Source organism: Apodemus sylvaticus, chromosome 11 (assembly GCF_947179515.1).
Source record: "Apodemus sylvaticus chromosome 11, mApoSyl1.1, whole genome shotgun sequence".
Taxonomy (NCBI): domain Eukaryota; kingdom Metazoa; phylum Chordata; class Mammalia; order Rodentia; family Muridae; genus Apodemus; species Apodemus sylvaticus.
The window spans coordinates 41,563,624-41,584,932 of record NC_067482.1 but is presented as its reverse complement, the minus strand read 5'-3'; positions in this window follow the sequence as shown (position 1 = coordinate 41,584,932).

Below are 21,309 nucleotides of genomic sequence, written 5' to 3'. Positions count from 1 at the left end.
TTATGTTCATGTTAATGAAGACGTATTTACCTCATGTAATTGTCTGTTTCTATTTGTATATAAGGGAGACACATGCACATTATAGACTTAAAGTAAATATTGAATATTCATTTTGAAACTGATAGTTACTTGAACAACATACAAATTAAGGTGCAAGGTTTCAAAGGCTGCTTTATACATTATCCTCCTCACTGACAGGATGACATTATAACTGAAGTATCTCTGAAAGTTTGTAGTTATGATTCAAAATATTTATGAAAACTTTAAATCTTTGGGCAGTAAGTGCTCATGGAATAAGTAAAAACAAACAAACAAAACAGGGCAAAAATCATCAAAATTTTTAATTGCCCATGATTACTTAAACCAATTTGAATACAGGGTCTAGGGTCTTTATTGTTAAATTATTCTTAGAAACAGTTATTACAGATGAAAACAAAATGTAATCTTCCACTACAGATGTTTCTGAGGTCTTTATCTGTCGATAAATTTTGTTTCAAGAAAACTCCTGTGTGCTGCCCAATGCTAATCCTTGTTTTCTTTTGAACTTACTTTTTTGTTATATAGCTTACACTGGAGAGTTATGTTTGCAGTGTAACTTGAGAATAGTCTTGGTTTGAAATTGGGTAATTATAGAAGTAGACAGCTACTTTATGGCTGTTTTGGTAAACTACAGTCTTGATATTACCTCATTAAAGAACAGCCCATAACTTAGCTTCCTAGAGGGAAAATGCAAGATGCTAGCCCTTTAAATCTTGAAGATTTCAAACTGAAGTGTTATTAGTGCCATTTAATTGGTCCTTTGCAATTCTACCACCTGCCACTCCATGGTTAGAATTTCAAGTGGCTCCTGTGATTTGCCTCTAAAGAGCAAGTTTAGGTAGAATTATCAGCAACATTGAAAGCTTGTTTTCTGTAATAAATTATGATCACTGAAAGATGATTCTTACTTCCCCCTACAAGTGTTGTGATTCTCAGTTTGTTTCTATCTCAATTCAACTGGCATTATGTTAACTGTACACTGTTAAACGAGTAAGATTTTACTCTTACTCTTTAAAGCTGTTCTTCTGATATAATGATACATTTAACATTTGTACAGGAAAACTTATATTAATCATCTGATTATGATTGTTCATCTCTCCTATTTCAAAGCATGTAGCTCCCATTGGAGTAGATTCATCCTCATAGAAATTTCTTTGTGTGGCCTTTTGTGGTGAAGAAAAATTAAAAAGTCACATTTTTTGTAGTGTAGGTGTTGTAGTATGTTCCTAGATGTATTATGATAACATTGAACGACTAATTTTGAGGAGATATTGACTAAAATGTTACATTCATTTTGTTATTATTTTTTTTTTTTGGTCAGGGGGATGGGAAGGGTTATTTGGCTTAACTTCTATATAGGTGTTCATCTTTGAAGAAAGTCAGAACAGGAACTCAAACAGGGCAGAAATCTGGAGACAGGAGCTGATGCAGACCCCACGGAGAAGTGCTCCTTACTGGCTTAAATCCGCATGGCATTTTTAGTCAATTTTCTTCTGAAATTTAGGGCCACCAGAGTGGAAAGGTAGCACCCACAAAACACTGAGCACCTCCTCATCAATTCCTAATTAAGGAAAAATGCTTTATAGATTTGCCTAAAGCCAATACATTTTTTATTTGGTTATACATATTTTTTACAATCCATTCATTCTTCCCTTTCTGTTCCCCCTCCCACAGTTCCTCCTCCCATTCACCCTCTCCCTGTATCTGAGAGGCTGTCCCCCACCACCAGACCTATGCTGGTTCTGGTGGCACATGGATTTACTGAAGAGTGCGAGGCAAGAGGATCTGGAGTTTGAGGCCATACTGAGATATTCATTTTAAATTAAAATCAATCATATGTGACTCAGTGTAATTGGTGAGAGTTAACCATCATCTAGTACATATTTTAAGCTATACACTAGTTTATGTAATTGCCCTTTGGCATTTTTAAAGTATATCTCAGAGGCTAAATGTATTCTCATCTCTAGATTTTTTTTCAGTAAACTTTTATTATAACAAAATTGTCCTAATTAACTTTCATGATATGTAACTACATTTCTGCTATGACAACAAATGGATACTTACCAAGAGAAAGTGTATCATAGGAATGATAAAATACTTATAAGTTGACGTAAAAAAATTTCCAACCAGCATATTAAAATTTTGATCTCAAATATTATGGAAGAACATTATTAATAGAATCACCATTAATTTAAATATTAAGAATTATGGGGCATATGCAACTGGAATGTTCAAGGCCATACTGTTATTTAGTGGCAGGGCAAGAACTGCCCCTACCAGTCTTCATGCTTAGAAGTATGCAAACTATGCCTCAAATTGATAAATTCTTTAAAACATGTTAAACTGTGTTAAAGGACACTGGCTGGGTGCTATCGGATATTCTCCGACACATATATTCCCTTGTCATCATGAATGCATATAGAGTTTAAGAATACATTGTTTTGATTTATTGTGGTTTATTATAGTGATCTCTGTCACACAAATGAAGTTTCCTTTTTTCTATTTCTTTGTTTCTTTGTTTCTTTATTTCTTTCCTCATTTTCTCCTCTGTTATTGCATGTATATATGTATAAATGCAATATACATGTATATCCTGCTGCATCCATATAATGTTACTTGTATGTTTATATTTATGAATGACTATATGGCACTAGACAACTAATTGCTGTGTTCTTCTTTGGGGAGGACCATGTCTCCAGCTCCCTTTTGCTTATAGTTATTTGTGTAAGGTTGGTGCCTCATGGATTTTACACAGTCCTGTTTGGTACATTCATTAATGTTTTCCTTACTCAGCTCACATTTAGATTGTCATGTTGGTAAGAATTTATGGGTGTAGCATCTGTTGTTAGGAGACACAATCACACAGCAAACCCCTGATCCACTGATTGTTATGATTCTTCTGCCCCCTCTTCTACAATGTTTCCTGGCTCTTATGTGTTTCTGCACCTATATCCACACCTATATATTTTAGAGATACATCCATTTGGACTGGGCTTCTTACTCTGAAATTTAATGAATTAAGCTTTACTGTCATGATCTCTGTTGCAAAGAGAGTTTTCTTTGAAAATAGGTAAAGACTACACTTATGTGTGGGCATAAAGATGAATGTTTATATTTTTTGGTTAGATATTCTACTGGTTTAGTAAATGAGTGGGTATAGATTCTTCTATAATAACTATGATTTCACTACCCCTGAATAGTTAAATGGAAGTTTCCTTAATTATTTGCCTTTTTATTCACTTTGCATCTTATTCCCAGTCCCTCCATCCTCTCTTCCCAGTCCCACTCTTACAAATCCCTCCTCCCATTGCCCATTGCTCCTTCCACTTCTCCTTAAAGAAGGGGATCCAAATGGAAGCTTTTTTTAATTTTATATCCCTTTTTATTAGATATTTTTAATTTATATTTCAAATATAATCCCCTGTTCTCATTTTCCCTCTGAAAACCCCTATCCCATTTTCCCTTAACCCTGCTTGTCAACCCACCCACTCCCACTTCCTGGTCTTGTCATTCTGCTACACTGGGGCACTGAGCCTCCACCAGACCAAGGGCCTCTCCTCTCACAAATGTCCTACAAGACCATCCTCTACTACATATGCAGCTGGAGCCATGGTTCCCTCTATGTGTACTCTTTGGTTGATAGTTTAGTCCCTGGGAGTTCTGGGGGTACTGTTTGTTTATATTGTTGTTCCTCCTATGGATTTGCAAACCCCTTCAGCTCCTTGGGTCCTTTCTCTAGCTCCTCCATTGGGGACCTTGGGCTCATTTCATTGGTTGGCTGTAAGCATGCACTTATGTATTTGTCAGGCACTGGCAGGGCCTCTCAGGAGACAGGTATATCAGGCTCCTGTCAGCAAGCACTTGTTGGCATCCTTAATAGTATCTGGGTTTGGTAACTGTATATGGGATATATCCCCAGGTGGGGCAGTCTCTAAATTGCTTTTACTTCAGTCCCTGCTCCACACTTTGTATCTCTTCCCATAGGTATTTTGATTCTCCACACTTTGGTCTTCCCTTTTCTTGAGCTTCATGTGGTCTATAAATTGGATCTTGGGTATTCTGTGCTTCTGGGCTAATATCCACTTATCAGAACCACCTAAAGAAATGTTCAACTTCCTTAATCATCAGGAAAATGCAAATCAAAACAAACTTGAGATTCCACCTCACACCAGTCAGATGGCTAAGATCAAAAGCTCAGGTGACAGCACATGCTGGTAAGGATATGGAGAAAGAGGAACAGTCCTCCACTGCTGGTGGGATGGCAAGCTGGTTCACTCTGGAAATCAGTTTGGTTCTTCAGAAAATTGGACATAGTACTACCTGAGGACCCAGCTATACCACTCCTGGGCATATAACCAGAAGGTGTCCCAACATATATCCTGGACACATGCTCCACTATGTTCATAGCAGCCTTATTTGTAATATCCAGAAGCTGGAAACAACTCAGATGTCCCTCAATGGAGAAATGGATACAGAAAACATGGTATATTTACCCAATAGAGTACTACTTGGAAACTCTTGGGCAAATAGATGGAAATAAAAAGTATCATCCTCTGTGAGGTAAGCCAATCACAAAAGAACACACATGGTATATACTCACTAATAAGTGCATATTAGCTCAGAAGCATAGCAGCTTTCTTGACAAAGGGTGAAGATTACTGTAGATTCTATTTCAATAGCCAGGACTTTATAGACTTGAATGGCTAACTAGTTTTGAAGTACCAGGCATAGAAAGAAAGAGAAATATTCTTCTCCAGGGGAAAGCACATCAATTGGTTACTGAATACCAAACGATGAGATCTGAAAATATTTATACAAGAGACATTATCCAGATGGAAAATAACTATATATATATATATATATATATATATATATATATATATATATAAATTGCAAGAAGGATCATATGGATGGGAGCCTTTGAAGGCAGAAAAGTAAAAGGAATAAATCTTTGGCCACCTCTAAATAATACAAAGTATTTCAAAGAGGAAAATTCACTTCATTTATGAAAACTGCAGAGATGTTATTTTTTGTAAGTATAACAATATAATATGTTGAGAAAAGAATGTGATATACATGATACATATGATGTGTCCCTTGCAATAGAAAAGTTTGAGTTGGCCTAAGAAACACACATATAAATACAGGCTTGCAAATGGGTTCTGCATCCTCAAACTTTGTCCTTGCCTATATATTTGTCATGAGAAATGCTTAGTAAATGACAAGTGTGGAAGAGACTATATAATATTTATATCTGGATCAAAACTGCATATCACATTCACAGTTTGTCTGGATAGGGCTCATTGGAATCTCAGTGACTCCCTCTTACCCAACCCTTTGGCAGATAAGCATTTTCCACTAATCACAGCAGGATTTCTAGAATTGCCAGTACTGATGGACCTCTCTATCATAGACTGGAAGGATGTTTTTTTTTTTTTCACTTCTTTCTGGGTTCCCATGGCAACACCGGCTATATGCATTCAAATGAAACTACTCTTTCCCTTTAAAATTTTTCTTTACTTCTTTTTAGATTAAATTTGTTTATTATTTATTTATTTGTCATGAAAAGAAGTGTGCTGATCTTGAAAATGCTAAAACCTAACCAGTAGAATCAGGTTATTTGTTTTCCCCTGCCAAGTACAAATAAAAGCACATAGGCACATATACATGTGTTGAACTCTTCGATGCTGACATTTTTCTCCTTTATGTCTCAGACAGAGATCTCACAACCATCTTTGGACAAAGAAAGAGTACAAGTTAACACTAAATTAGCAGAAAATAGAAGGTATTTTTCAAACACACAACAATATATCAAAGATGTTTTTCCATCTCATGCATATGAAACACAAGCTCAGGCTGGGCTGGACTCATACTGTCTTTAAGAATATCATTAAGTAATTTTCACATTACATAACCAAGTATTGACTAGCTGCACATATTCTGTTATTAATAGCAGACATTTGCTTTAAAATCTTGTAAATAATTTCTAGTAGATTATTTGTAGGTTGAATCTGGGTTGTGTAAATTTTCATATATTACAAAAAAAATCAAATTCAAAGAAATAAAGGAAGGAAGGCAGGCTGGGAGGAGGGAGAGAGAGGAAGAAGGAAGAAAGGAGATGGAGATAGGAAAAGACAGAATGAGAGAATGAGAGAGAAGATAGGAAGAAGAGATGGATGAAGCGTGTCTGAAAGGCAGTGAGGGCTAGGCAGAGGAAAGAAAAGATAGAGATGAAGAAGTTACGTGATGTAAACAAAGATGGTGCCTTGGAAATATCCTTAAGTAGAGCAAAGAGCACATGAACAAAATGATGAAAGTGGAGGCTATAATTTATGGACAACAGAGTAGTGAGAATTTCCAATTGTTTCTGTGTTGTCCTCAATAGGGTATGTTCAGTCTATCTTAAATGTACCTACATACTCTTTCAGTGAAAAATTTTAAATTTTAATTATTTTCCTCACCAATATGATTCAAGTGGTAATATTTACGACAAAATAATTACATGTATTGAATATAATAAAATAGATGTGCTGGCAGTTTTATTATATGTACAATATATTTGTAGATTAAAGCATTAAATTATACCATATATATATATATATATATATATATATGAAAATGATCATTTCCAAGGCATAAGAATGAAGTCTAGGAATAGACTTCATGTACGCAAGACTTTGGTATCCATTACTAGTGCTGAAAGATATTATACATCGATGTTATATTTGAAAATTCTATGTTTTTATGTGACAATATTAAAATGTGTGACATTATGTATACTATCATATGATCCTATAATAGTGGCTTTGAATTCTCCCTTTCCAATTTTTATCTATTTGATCTCCTTTAATTGTCTGATTGCTCTAATTAGAATTTTAAGTACTATATTGAATAGACAGGGAGAGAGACAGGGAGAGAGTGGGGAGCATTGTCTTTTTCCAGATTTCAGTAGAATTGCTTTAAATTTTTCTGTATTTAATTTGATGGTAGCTGATGGCTTACTACTTATTTTAATCCTTTGTATCCTTGATCTCTCTAAGACTTTAACATGAAGAGGTTTTGGATGTTGTCAAAGGTATTTTTAGCATCTAATCAGATGATCATTTATTTTTTCCTTTACGTTGTTTATAATATTAATTACGTTGATGAATCTTTGTATATTGAATACTCCTGCATCTCTAAAGTGAACCCTACTTCTCATGGTGGATGTTGTTTTTGATGTGTTTTTGGATTCAGTTTGCAAATATCTTTTTTAGTATTTTTGCATCAAGTTCATAAGAAAAATAGATCAGGAATTCTCTTTCTTTATTTAGTCTTTATGGGTTTTAGGTATCAGGGTAACTGTGGCCTCATAGAACGAGTTTGGCAGCATTCCTTCTGTTTCTATTAGTGGAATAGTTTGAGGAGTATTGGTATTATCTCTTCTTTGAATGTCTTACAGGATTCTGTACTAAAATCATCTGGCCCTGTTTTTGCTGTTGTTGTTGTTGTTGTTGTTGCTTGTTTGTTTGTTTGTTTGTTTTTGTGTTTGTTGAGAGATTTGTAATGACAACTTCTATTTTGGGGGGATTATAGGTTTGTTGTTGTTGTTTTGTGTTTTTGTTTTTGTTTTCTTAATTACCATTATTACTTTTATTTTTTGCAGTTCAGTCATTGTCCCCATCCAGTCTGCCCTCCCATAGTTCCTCATCTCATTCCTCCTCCCCCTGACTTCGACAGGATGTCCTCCCACCCTGCCAGGCCCTCCAACTCCCTGGGACCTCAAGTTTCTTGAGGGTTAGGCACATTTTTTCCCACTGAGGCCAGACTAGGCATTTCTCTGCTGTATATGTGTTATCATATATAACATATATGGCCTCATATCAGCTTGCATATGCTGCCTGGTAGGTGATTCAATGTCTGAGAGATCTCCGGGGTCCCGGTTAGTTGAGACTCCTAGTTTTTCTATGTGGTTGCCCTCCTCCTCAGCTTCTTCCAGCCTTTCCCTAATCCAACCACTGTTCTCCAACTTCCATCCAATGGTTGGGTGTAAGTATCTGCATCTGTCTCAGTCAGCTGCTTGTTGGGCCTCTCTAAGAACAGCCATGCTAGGCTCCTGTCTGTAAGCATACCATAGTGTCAGGAATAGTGTCAAACCTTGGAGCCTCCCCTTGAGATGGATCCCTCCTTTTCTTCAGTCTCTTTTCCATTTTTGTTCCCGAAGTTCTTTTAGACAGGAACAAATCTACGTCATAATTTTTGACTGTGGGATGGCAACACCTGACCACAAACTGTATCACTGAGCAAGAGTGTTAAGAACTGCATGGCATTGGTACAGAAACGGACAGGTCACTGAATGGAGTAAAATTGAAGACCCAAAAATAAACCCACAGACTTCTGGACACTTGATCATTGACAGCCAAAAATATACAATGAAAAAAAAAACATCTTCAATAAATGCTGCTGGTCAAACTGGTAGTCTATATGTAGAAAAATGAAAATAGATACATATTTGTCACCTTTCACAAAGCTCAAGTTCAAGAGGATCAAAGACTTCAACATAAAAACAGATACACCGAGATACACTGAGTCTAATAGAACAGAAAGTGGGAAAGAACCTGAAACTCATTGGCCAGGGGGAAAATTTACTAAAAAGAACTCCAGTGGCTCAGGCTCTACAATGAAGATTTGATAAATGGGACCTCATGAAACTGAAATGCTTCTATAAGGCAAAGGACACAGCCAATAGCACAAACCGGCACCCTAAGGATCAGAACTGTTTAAATAGTTCAACTAATCTTGATTTAACTTTGTTAGTGGTATCTGTCTAGAACTATAGAACTAGAATCTAAAGATTCTTTGAATTATCTCCTTGTCTGTTTTTAATCTCTCTTTTAATTTCTGATTTTGCTACTTTGGATACTGTTTCTCTGTCTTTTAGTGAGTTTGGCAAATGGTTTGTCTATCTTGTTGGTTTTCTAAAAAAAAACCAAACTACCAAGCAAACAAACAAAAAACAGGTCTTGGTTTTGTTGACTTGGTGACTCGGTATTGTTTTCTTTGCTTCTAACTTTTTGGTTTCAGCCTTGATTTCTTGACTTTGATTATTTCCTGCCATTCACTCCTCTTTGGTGTGTTTGGTCCTTTTTTCTTTTTTCTTTTTATATTTTTATTTTCTATATTCTTTGTTTACATTCCAAAAGCTTTCCCCTCTCCCAGTTCCCCCATCTCCATATATCCCATAAGTCCTCTCTATCCATTCTCCTATTGTTACCCCTCCCTTTTCTCTGTCCTGGTACTCCCCTACAATGCTGGATTAAGCCTTTCCAGGATTAGGGCCCTCTTCTTCCTTATTCATGGGAATCATTTGATATGCTAATTGTATCTTCAGTATTCAGAGTTTCAGGGCTAAGTAATATCCACTTATCAATGACTACATTCATGTATATTCTTTTGTGATTGCGTTACCTCGCTTAGGATGTATTTTCCAGTTCCAACCATTTGCCTAAAAATATCTGATAGAGGGCTAATATCCAATATATACAAAGAACTCAAGAAGTTAGACCCCAGAAAACCAAATAACCTTATTAAAAATGGGGTACAGATCTGTAGTGGCTATTCCTGGTTGTCAACTTGACTATATCTGGAATGAACTGCAGTCTAGAATTGGAAGGCTCACCTATGATCCTAATTTGGAGGCTCAGAGATCTAAGTTTCTGACCTGGATCTTGGCATGGAGACCTTGAAGCATAGTGGCTAAGACAAGGAGATCTCTGAGTTCAAGATCATTTGGGATTAAAGGCATGGATGCACACACCTTTAATCTGGGCCACACCCTCTGCTGGAGACTCACACACCAATAATCTGAGCCACACCCTCTGTTGGAGACCTATAGCCTTTAATCTGGGCTACACCCTCTGCTGGAGATATATAAGGACATTGGAAGAAGGAAGACTCTCTCTCACTCTTCCTTGCCTGCTTGCTTTGTGGGACTGAGAAACTGCTAGATCCTTGGACTTCCATCCACGCTGCTTTTGATCGTTGTTGGGGAGTTGGACTATAGACTGTAAGTCATTGACAAATTCCCTAACGATATACTTTTTTTTTCTAGACTATCCATATGTTCTGTGACTCTAGAGAACCCAAACTAATACAAGATCTAAACAAAGAATTTTCACCTGAAGAAATTCAGATGGCCGAGAAGCACATTAAGAAATGTTCAACATCATTAGTTAATAGGAAAATGCAAATCAAAACAACCCTGAGATTTCACCTCACACCAGTCAAAATGGCTAAGGTTAGAAACTCAGGAGACAGCAGGTGTTGGCGAGGAAGTGGAGAAAGAGGAACACTCCTTCACTGCTGGTAGGATTGTAAAATGGTACAACCACTAGGGAAATCAGTCTGGCGGTTCCTAAGAAAACTGGGCATGGCACTTCCGGAGGACCCTGCTATACCTCTCCTGGGCATATACCCAGAGGATTCCCCAGCATGCAATAAGGACACATGTTCCACTATGTTCATAGCAGCCTTATTTTTAATAGCCAGAAGCTGGAAAGAACCCAGATGTCCCTCAGTGGAGGAATGGATACAAATGTGGTATATATACACAATGGAGTACTATTCAGCAATTAAAAACACTGAATTAATGATTTTTTTAGGCAAATGGTTGGTCCTTTTTTTCTAGAGCTTTAAGATCTCTTTTAAGTTTGTGGCATGAGAACTCTGTACTTCTTATGAAGGCTCTTAATGCTATGAACTTTCCTGTTAGCCCTTTTCATCATGTCCCATTAGGTTAGGTATGTTGTACCTTCATTTTCCTTGAATTCTTTCAGAGAAGAAACTGTTTCTATTTCCTCTAAATGGATTTATCCATCCTATCAACTCAGGATATATAAATCAAATTTCATTTGAACTTATATGAGCAAACAAAGAAAAATAATTACAGAATGTGAAATAGTATAATCAGGAATTATCATTTTTTGAAGGGCATTTTGAATGAATTTAGCTAATTCTCTGTAGCTGAATCCTCTCCTAGATAGTCATATGCTATCACTATTTATGGATCCTTTCAAAATTCAGCTTTCTGTAACAGAAGCATCACTGATAATTACCCTTTTGCAAAATGAACCTACTTCAACCCATAAAGCCACTCATCTCTTTTATCCCTTACTTATAGAATGCTTGAATTTTAATTGGGAAAATAATCATATCAGAGCAAAGCCTATTTGCCTCTGGTAATATGGAGCCATACATGTGTCCACATAAATAGGTCCCACTAATGCTATAAAAATTTTGGCACCTTCTCAATCTGTACGTTTTTCTCTTGTGACTTTCTGGTGCTTCTCCATTCTGGAGTTGGCAGTGATCCACCAAAGTTTGAGCACAGAAGGACAATATCAATAGACCTTCAGAAAATACAGATCATTAGAAAAACTTCTCTATCTGGGACTACATAAACTCTTTTCAAGTTCTTCTTTGATGTCATTGGCATTGGTCCCTGCATAGTTTAATGCAGAAGGTTTTATATACACACAAGCACAGTAAAACACCAACAGTGCTCTGTATTCTAAATTTTATAGATTATGTTGTAATATAAATTAAAGGTGTTTCTCAGCAATGTACTGTCCTTATCTTTCTGAAACTCATGTCAAAGGGATGACTGTCCCATCTTGTTGTGGCTGAAGTGACTCTGAAATAATCCATTTTTCTTAATCCATCATGTCCTCTGAGCTATACTTCTCTAGCATTTTAAAATATTTTTCTCAGACTTCCAGTCTGATACCTGGATTTTATTAATGACTGCCTCCTAGATTTGACCAAACTGTGGTCATTCAATTCAAGGCATCCACCTGTTTATTGCTGGGTTTTACAGAATCCAAGTATCTTTTAATTGACTAGGTTTCAGCGTCCTCATACCATGTATTAAATTCTTCCTATAATCTCTCTTCCAATAACTGTGTTCCTTGGGACCTCAGTATAAATAGGAATATTGTCAACTTGTTAGGTTAAGACTTTCCCACATAGTTTTCTCACTATGTCAGCTCTCTCAATTTGGAAAAGAAAAAAAGAAATTTCCCATAATAGAGATAGGTCAAGGAATCCAAGTTTAAAAAAAAGTAAAGTAAATGAAGGTGGTGTTATAAGCATTAGAAAGTAAGAAGAAAATATTAATCTTGTGAGAAAATACTACTAATATATCCTTCCCATCTTATGATACACTAGAGTTTCCTTGGAGTACCTTAAGCCAGCTCTTTTCTATATGCCGAATACTTTCCTCTGATTAGTAATACAGAAGGATGAAATGTTGAACAAATGTAGATAAATGCTTCTCTACAACAGAGCTATGCAAGTGTGAAATTGGCCGCTGTGTATACATAAATTTCACTGCTATATACAGCCTGATGATTGCACATCCATGGTTCATGGAATACCTGTCTAGGGATTTTTGGTCCAGTGCATAACATAAATGCATTTTAGTAAAGCCACTTACATATTTTATATTTAAGATCAATGATTACAGTATTTGCATGTAGCTTTAGTAATGGTCATAAAATGAACGGATTCCTCTCTTTCTAAATTTGACCACTGGTACAGCAATTTAAACAGCACAATGGATTAACTACCTATTAAATAATTTTTAGATTTAACCAAAAGCTAAACTACATAAGAATGACATGGAGCATACATTTGCAAAATTTTCATTCCTTTCTATCAAGATATTTAATGCTAAAATTCTCAAGGACATTTATACCACTGAAAGGGAATTAATATTATATAATTTAAAATATTTCTTATAAAAATAATAAGAGAAATATTTTATCAGTTTTGTTCCACAACTGACATTTATATAGGTCTTTTTGTACTCAGGAATCAATGTAATAGATTTACCTATCTGCATAGGCACTTGCATATTAATAATTACTTAATTGAATAAATCTCAGGCGCTAAATTGTTGTGCTCATAGATAACCTGAAACAATCTCCTTCACAGATGGGACAACATATCTTTTGATATTTATACACAGAAGGGGAATTGAAAACTCATGGCATTCACATGCACAGTATTTGACTTTACTAAACAAGAGTCCATTGTATGTTTTCACTCTCTTGTTTAGTTTTATCTTGTCTTGGTTTTGTTTATTTATGCTACATGATCAAAGGAAGTACCATTTTATCACATCCCATGACCAGCTGGTATTTTCAGCTTTTATCTTATTTATTTATTTATTTATTTATTTATTTATTTATTTATTTATTTGGTATTTTGGAGACAGGGTTTCTCTGTATAGCCCTGGTTGCCCTGGAACTCACTCTGTAGACCAGGCTGGCCTCAAGCTCAGAAGTCTGCCTACCTCTGCCTCCCAGAGTGCTGGGATTATAGGCGTGCGCCACCACCTTCTGGCTTAGCTTTTATTTTTACTCTGCCTGCTTATTCAGTGGGTGGGGAATGATACCTGACTTCTTTACTTTGTGTAATCACTTAGAATTCTGGTAATGTTCCTTTCTCCTGTGATAAAATGTGCTATTCATGTGCTGCCTACCATTTATTAGTATTTCTGTCCTTACACTTCTTATCAAAATTCCTCATATGTTTTGTATTCCATCAGTTAATTTATATATTGAATTATTTCTTTGCCAGTGTGTCACCCATCTAACTTGGGTTATATATGTGGTATTGTCTCAATGTCTTCAGTGTAGATAAACTGACCTGCTCTATCACCAAACAGAAAGATGCCCAGAAACAATATGAATAGAGAGGAGCTGCAGCAACAGAAGGAACAGGTGCATCAACGCTGGTTTTCTGACATGAATGAATTACTGTAATATAGAAAGAAAGATGAATGAATGAATTAGATACTGTATTATATGTCATTGACATTGAAACAGATTATTCTCATGAACACCCATGAGAGATGTCATGCTTCATGAACTGGCTCATTCTCTAGTGCTTTTCTATCTTCTTTCTGCATTATAGCAAAATGCTGATAATTGTCTGAAATAACCTATTCATGACTTTGATTATCTTTGCAACTTGAAGCAAATTAGGTTCAAAAAAGAGACTTTCCAGAGCTGTGTGTCCAGGACCACACATTGAAGTATTCTCCATGATGTGATGTTTTCCATGACTACTAAAACACTGAATACAATTCAGTACCAAAGAAAATGGACAGTTATTGAGTAAGGAAAATGCTTTAGCAAGTAAAATATTGGTACATTCTTGAGAAATTTAACTTTTAGTCCTCTATATTAGATTTAGTTAATGCAATAGCTTTCTGCTCTCCCAATAGAGACAGACATATATTTCTCTGTTAATGCAAACTTTTCCTAATTCAAGAATTGTGTCAATCACATGAATAATAAATGGAAAATGTAGCAGTAGATGGCTACCGAGCACCATGAAATCCCATGGCTTTCAGCAAAGGCTATGGCAGACTAGAAGCAATGTGATATCACTGAAGCATGAAATTTTCAAACAAGAATCTCCCATTTGACCTAAAATCTAATGAAATTCAATGATCTTCCCGGGAAAAGTTGATAACTATCACTAGAAATCACTTTTATAAAGATAATATTATTAGAACTATCAATAGAACATTGTCTCATATTTCCCAAGATGTCCTTTGAGGTATCAGTAATCACAGATTGAATTTCGATAGAATTTAGTAATCAAATGAAAACATTAATCAGCAGGAAATAAATGTATTGTAGCAGATTGTCCAATATTGGCTTATGAATCTGAGTAAGAGACATGTCTTCTTTTAAATTAATCTTGAAAAATCAATTGAGTAGACTGATGGTGTTGGAATTAAAGTTTTGGATTCATGAAAAGTGTAGAATGTCATAGACATAGGAAGTGCTAAATCCCCCCCTACAACTACTTTTCTCTTCAGTATTCTGGTTAAAGGAGCTCCTTTGTACAGTTTTGCATTATTTAGGCTAATTTTCATATGAATCTTGTTGCTGCCACTATAAATATGTAAATTACTTTAAATCATTAGATTAATTGGCATTACCCTCCTATGCTTTAGTAAGTTGTGAGTCCAGAGATTGTGATGAGTTCAAAGCTTTAAGCATATCCTCATTAATAAGAGAACTGCATGGAAAAAGAATACTCCTTACCACTTTCTAAAATTATTGTGTCAGCCATTCTCTTAGTCTCCCTGTGAGTTAAGAGAGTATACAACACTTAGTGATAAGATGGAATAGGTGATTCTAAATATCTAAAATATACCACAAGCTCACACAGCCTTAAAAAACAAAGCCTAATAATCAATTACAACAAGAAATAGATCTGAATGGCATTTTTTTCAAGGCAGACATAAAATCGGATGGTGGGTATTTGAAGGCAATGTCATAATTATAATCAAATTGCAACATTAGTTCACAACTACTAAGATAGTCCTTATAAAATGTGCAACCTCCCACAAAAATAAATAATTGAAACTGATATAAGTGAACAAAAAGTATACAAACATGAAAGTTATGCCATGAGATACAAATGGATAATACTGGAAGATCAATAGATAGCATGCAAGGGAAAAAGCTGGGTAAATTAATACAGAAATGTCTCCCCCCAGTAGCCTGCCTAACACTGGGGGAGAAAACTCTGTGAGTTTGAAATCTAGCCAGCATGGAATAAGCTTTCACATTTCCTCTAGTTTAATTTTTTTTACCATGCACTTGAAGTATATGATGTCCTCAGCAATAAGGTCTGAAATAGCGTTCTGGTAGGCAACCAAGCTCACTTGACAAGAGTCTATATTGTTTGAATAGAGGATAAGAAAGACTTAGGGATTCTCTGACTGAACAGCAATATGTCAGTGTCTCACACCTGGCACCAGGATGATCATTTAATAACATATGAGTGCTGAGAACATTATTAGCTACTACTACATGGATGTTTTTCCACTAAAAAAAACACTTGTTTTATATATAATTATATGTTTTTAATTCTTCTCCTTTTGAAATTATAATATTATTAAATAATTTCTCTTTGTTTCTTCAAAACCCTCTTATATACCTCTCCTTGTTCTCTTTTATTTTTATTTTATTATTTATTTATTTACATTCCAAATGCTGCTTCCCTCCAGGATTGCCATCACAAAGTTCCTCCCGCATCCTCCCTCGATTCTCCTCTGAGAGGTCACCTGGTTTCCCCCACACCATGTGTATCAAATTTCTGCAAAATTAGGTGCATCCTCTCCCACTGAAGCTCAACATGACAGACCTCTGCTACATATATGCCAAGGGTCTTGGACCAGTCCATGCACGTATTAGTTGACACTGTTGTTCTTCCTGTGGGGTTGCCATCTCCTTAAGGACCTGTGCTCCTTCGCTTAACTTTTCCATCCCAGACAATTGTCCAATGTTTGGCTGTGGGTGTCTGCATCTGTCTCAGTCAGCTGCTATGTAGAGCCTCTCAGAGGACTGCTATGCTAGATTCCTGTCTGCAAGCACAACATAACATTATTAATAGTGTGCAGATTTGGGGCCTGCCAATGGGATGGGTCTCAAAATGTGCCTTTTACTGGTCAGCCATTCTTTCAGTCTTAGCTCCATCTTTGTCCCTGCATTTCTTTTAGGCAGGACCAATTTTGGGTTAAAAAGGTTTATGGTTGAGTTGGTGTCCTGTCTGGCCACTGGAAGTAGTCTCTTCAGGTTCCATATCTATACTGTTGAGAATTTAGGCTAAGTCACCTGCATTGACTCCTAGAAGACTCCCTTATCCTAGGTCTCTAGGACTTCCTAGAGAATCCTCCCACTCTCAGTAGTTACATATCTTCATTCATTCTCCAGGCTCTCTGGGACTATCCTGCCACTCCTATTGCCTGTTCCTGCCCTCCTATTACTATTGCTCTCTTCTCTCCCACCTAGGTCACTCCCTCTCTCTGCCTATGAGGACTATTTTGTTCTCCTTCCTAAGTTCTAGGTGGTATTCAAGTATCCTCACTTGGGCTTTCCTACTTGCTGAACTTTTTTGGGTCTGTGAGGTACGTATCATGGATATTCTAAACTTTTTGTCTAATATTCACTTATCAGTGAGTACACACCATGCATGTCCTTTTCAGACTAGATTACCTCACTCAGGATGATAGTCTCAAGTTCTCTCTATTTGCTTGCAAAGTTGATGATGTCCTTGTTTATAATAGCTGAATAGTATTCCACTGTGTAAATGTACCACATATTCTGTATCCCTTCTGTTGAGAGACATCTGGTTGTTTCTAGTTTCTGGCTATTAGAAATAAAGCTGCTATGAACATAGTGGAGCATGTGTCCTTTTGGTATGGTAGAACATCTTTTGGGTATATGCCCAGGAGCACTATAGTTAAGTTTTGAGGTAGAAATGTTTTCAATTTTCTAAGAAAATACCAAGTTGATTCCCAGAGGGTTTATACCAGTTTGCAATCCTACCAGTAATGGAGGAGTGGTCTGCTTTCTCCACATTCTCAGGAGCATTGAGGTGGTGTCTCTTGAGTTTTGATCTCAGCTATTCTGAATGCTGTAGGGTAATAAGGCAAATAAAGGAGATCAAGGCAATACAAATTGAAAAAAGAAGAAGTTAAAGTATTGCTATATGCAGATGACCCAAAAATTCTACAAAGAGAACTTTTTTGTTTTTTTTTGTCTTCATGGCCATTTGCTTGTACATTGTGTTTTCCAATTTTGTGTTTTATGGGGTTTGTTTTTCTGTCTGTATCTGCATATGTGTATGTCTGTATATGTATGTGTCTGTGTGTACATATGCGCAGGCACACACACATGTGTTTCTTGTGACTTTCTTTGTTAGCGTTTTTAAGATTCTAGTTTGATGGTTTGTTTGCTTGTTGTTTATTTGTTTTCTAAAAAGTAACAGTGTAGTAGTATCCAATGAGTACTCAAATTTATTCCAGTGGCAGTGGTGTTCCTAGCTACCTGTCCCAATCTTCTGAGTTCCCAAATGAAATGCACACACACACACACACACACACACACACACACACACACACAGAGAGAGAGAGAGAGAGAGAGATACACACATCTTTTATATTTTGAAATGCATAAAATAGCTCGATGGCTGGGCCACTTCCTAGCTTTCATGTGGCTAATCCACCTCCTCTCGATATTCTTGAGATATTGCTTACTAAATTCTCTTTTACATCTTTGCTGGTCTGGAGCCAGCTGGGCAGCCCTCTTGGGGCATTTCTCCCTTGGTTATGCTCTCTGCTCCCTCCTTCTCTGGTATGGTTTCTCTCCCTTCCTACACGTGGCATGGCAGATCTTCTTCTCTCCTGGTCCCTTGCCCTGGGAATCCTAAAAGTCCTGCCTCTGTCTACCCTGCATAGCCATTGGCTGCCAGCAAATTTATTTACCAGTCAGAACCGTCTTGGGGCAGTGTCCATCAGTGCCCTATAGGAGGATGTGTGGGTTCTCATGCAAACAATTTTTGGAACACAAATTAACATAATACAAGTAGCCACAGAGAAAAATAAACAACATTGACTTGAGTGGGTGGGACAGTAGGATCTGGGAAGAAGTGAGGTCCCAAAACCATGATCAGAATATATAATGAGAGTAAAATATTTTCAATAAAAAGTAATATTTCAGGCAAACTATAAAGTAAAAGGAAACAGGAAAGAAAGAAAGAAAGAAAGAAAGAAAGAAAGAAAGAAAGAAAGAAAGAAAGAAAGAAAGAAAGAAAGAAAGAAAGAAAGAAAGAAAGAAAGAAAGGAAAGAAAGAATTTAAGAAAGAAAGGAAGGAAAGAAAGAAGGAAAGGAAGGAAGGAAGGAAGAAATCAAGGCATGAGAATTAGCAATTGACACAATAGTGTTCCTCCAGGGTTTCTTCCTCAGCCCCCTGATCCGAGGCCTGTGTCTGACACTGTGACACTTAAGTGGGAGCCAAATCAAATCTCTCCTCCTCTATAATGCCATTGAGTCGAGGGCTTTATCACATCAACAAGAAGGTGACTATAACACAGCCCTTCCACCCAACTACTTTCCCTAAAGTCATTCAACTTGTAGTCTAGTCTTCTCAGCATCTTCTTAATATAAAACCCAGGTTTTTCAAGTCTGTCTCCCAAATGCTTTTTAAAGTAATATTCTAAATAAAATAATGTTAAGATAAGAAAGTATTTTTCTCAAAAATCTTTATATCCTGTTCAAGGTGGGCACTTTTCTATATCCGTGACAAAATGTCTGAAGAACATCATCTCAGGAGGAAAGATTTATTTTGACTAACAATTTGTTTATGGTTTATTAGTTTGCTGTCTTCATCTTTGGAAGCATGTAACTCAAAGTAATTACTCCAGAGCAGGCACGGATCAGAGACTCTTTTACAAGAGCACACTCACCTCACTCCTCTACCATCCTCCTACACTGGGGCATCAAGCCTTCGTCTCCTCCCCTACTGATGCCAGATAAGGCCATCCTCTGCTACATATGTATGTAAAGTCCTGGCTCCCTCCATGTGTAATCTTTGGTTTGTGGTTTAGTCCCTGGAAGCTCTGGGTGGTCAAGTTAGTTGATATTGTTCTTCCTATGGGATTGCAATACCCTTCAGCTCCTTCAGTCCTTCCTCTAGCATTTGAGTTCCTGGGCTTAGTCTAATGGCTAAGTGTGAGTATCTGCATCTATATTGATTAGGTGCTGGTAGAACCTCTCTGGAAACAACCATATCAGGCTCCTGTCAGCAAACACTTCTTGGTGTCAGCAATAGTGTGAGGAGTTTGGTGTATGCTGATAGGATGGATTCCCTAGGTGGGGCAGTCTCTGGGTGGCCTTTCTTTAAGTCTCTGTTCCATTTTTCATCCCTGTCTTCCCTTTGGACAGGAACAAATTAAGCACTACCTATGAACTATTATTTTGCCTCCTACAAAGACTGGTGACTGAGTCTTACCATTTGAACATTTAGGGGAAAGTATGATCCATATAATAATCTTTGATTTATTTCACCGGAAACATAGAGTCAAGGGAAGTAAAAATTATTGAGGACCCATTATGCTGTAGGGGCCATTATCCATTAAAATTAATATAATGAAATTAAGGGATTCTCACAAGTTTCTGTAATTTAAAAAGTTTTCAAGGCTAATAAATGATACTGAACTGTTCCAGTAATATTGTGGAAACAAATATCTCCTATTGATGTTTAAATGCAAACAACAAATTAAAATGCATGATACTTAAGCCATAAAACACTTGAGTAATTTTCCATTGCCTTATGAAGCATAATGATTAATGTTTTCTAAATGCTTTAAAATTAATTTTTAATCCAATTTTTGAAGTATTGATCGTGTGTTCCATGTATCTCTAATAACCAATGTAATATTTATTATTTCTGAGAGGGCCAACAGAATCCTTTATTTATGAGCTGATCTTTGTGAAAATTTCTCTGCTGCTTCCTCTCTGAAAACCTGCCTCCTACCCTTGCCCTTATAGGCTGAAGCACTCCAAGCACATTTTTCTTGAGTCAATTACTAGTGAAGCTTTCACTGGCAATTGTCATCTCGTTAATCTTCAATTACTTATGAAAAAACTTTCTTTTTGGACATGTTAAGGGTATCATCTAATAATATAAATATTCTACCACTCAGTGACTCTGAATTACCTCACAGACAACACACATTTGAACATGTTTATAAAAACAGAGTTTTGGAATCTAGAAAAAATTCTCTCCGTATAGGTGCCTAATTAGCTTCCATAGATATGGCTGGCCTTGGGAAATTGCACTGGGAAATTAAAGCCGGTCATGCCACTCTGACCCCAACCAAGATTTTCCATACTTTTCTCTATGAACTGGGGTTAAAAATAGAATCCACTGAAATCACCCTAAAGCACATAATAGTGTTCACTAAGTAAAAACTTCTCCCATTATTAAAGTTATTTATATTTCAGATGGAAATGGTACTATAAAAACTATTTTAAGAATGCAATGTTGCATACCAATTTTATATATGTTTTAGTGAAAACATGAGAACATTAAAAATCTTATCAGAAATATTTTCCACATAAATCTTTAATTCTATCATAAAATGTTTCTACTTCATTTTTCAATTAATTTAGCAATGTTCTTTATGTCTATCATTTCACTCTTTAATTTTCCATGAAATTGTCAATTTTAACCTTCTTTATGTTTTTTTTCAGTTTTGTTAGAAATATTTTCCATGTAAATCTTCAATTTTATCATGAAATGTTTTTACTTCCCTTTTCAATAAAAAAATAAAAAAATTGAAATGGTCTTATAAAGTTTTGTTTTATTGTTGTTTGTATTTGGTTTCTTGTTGTGGTCTGTGTAGTGGTTTGGTTGCTAGGA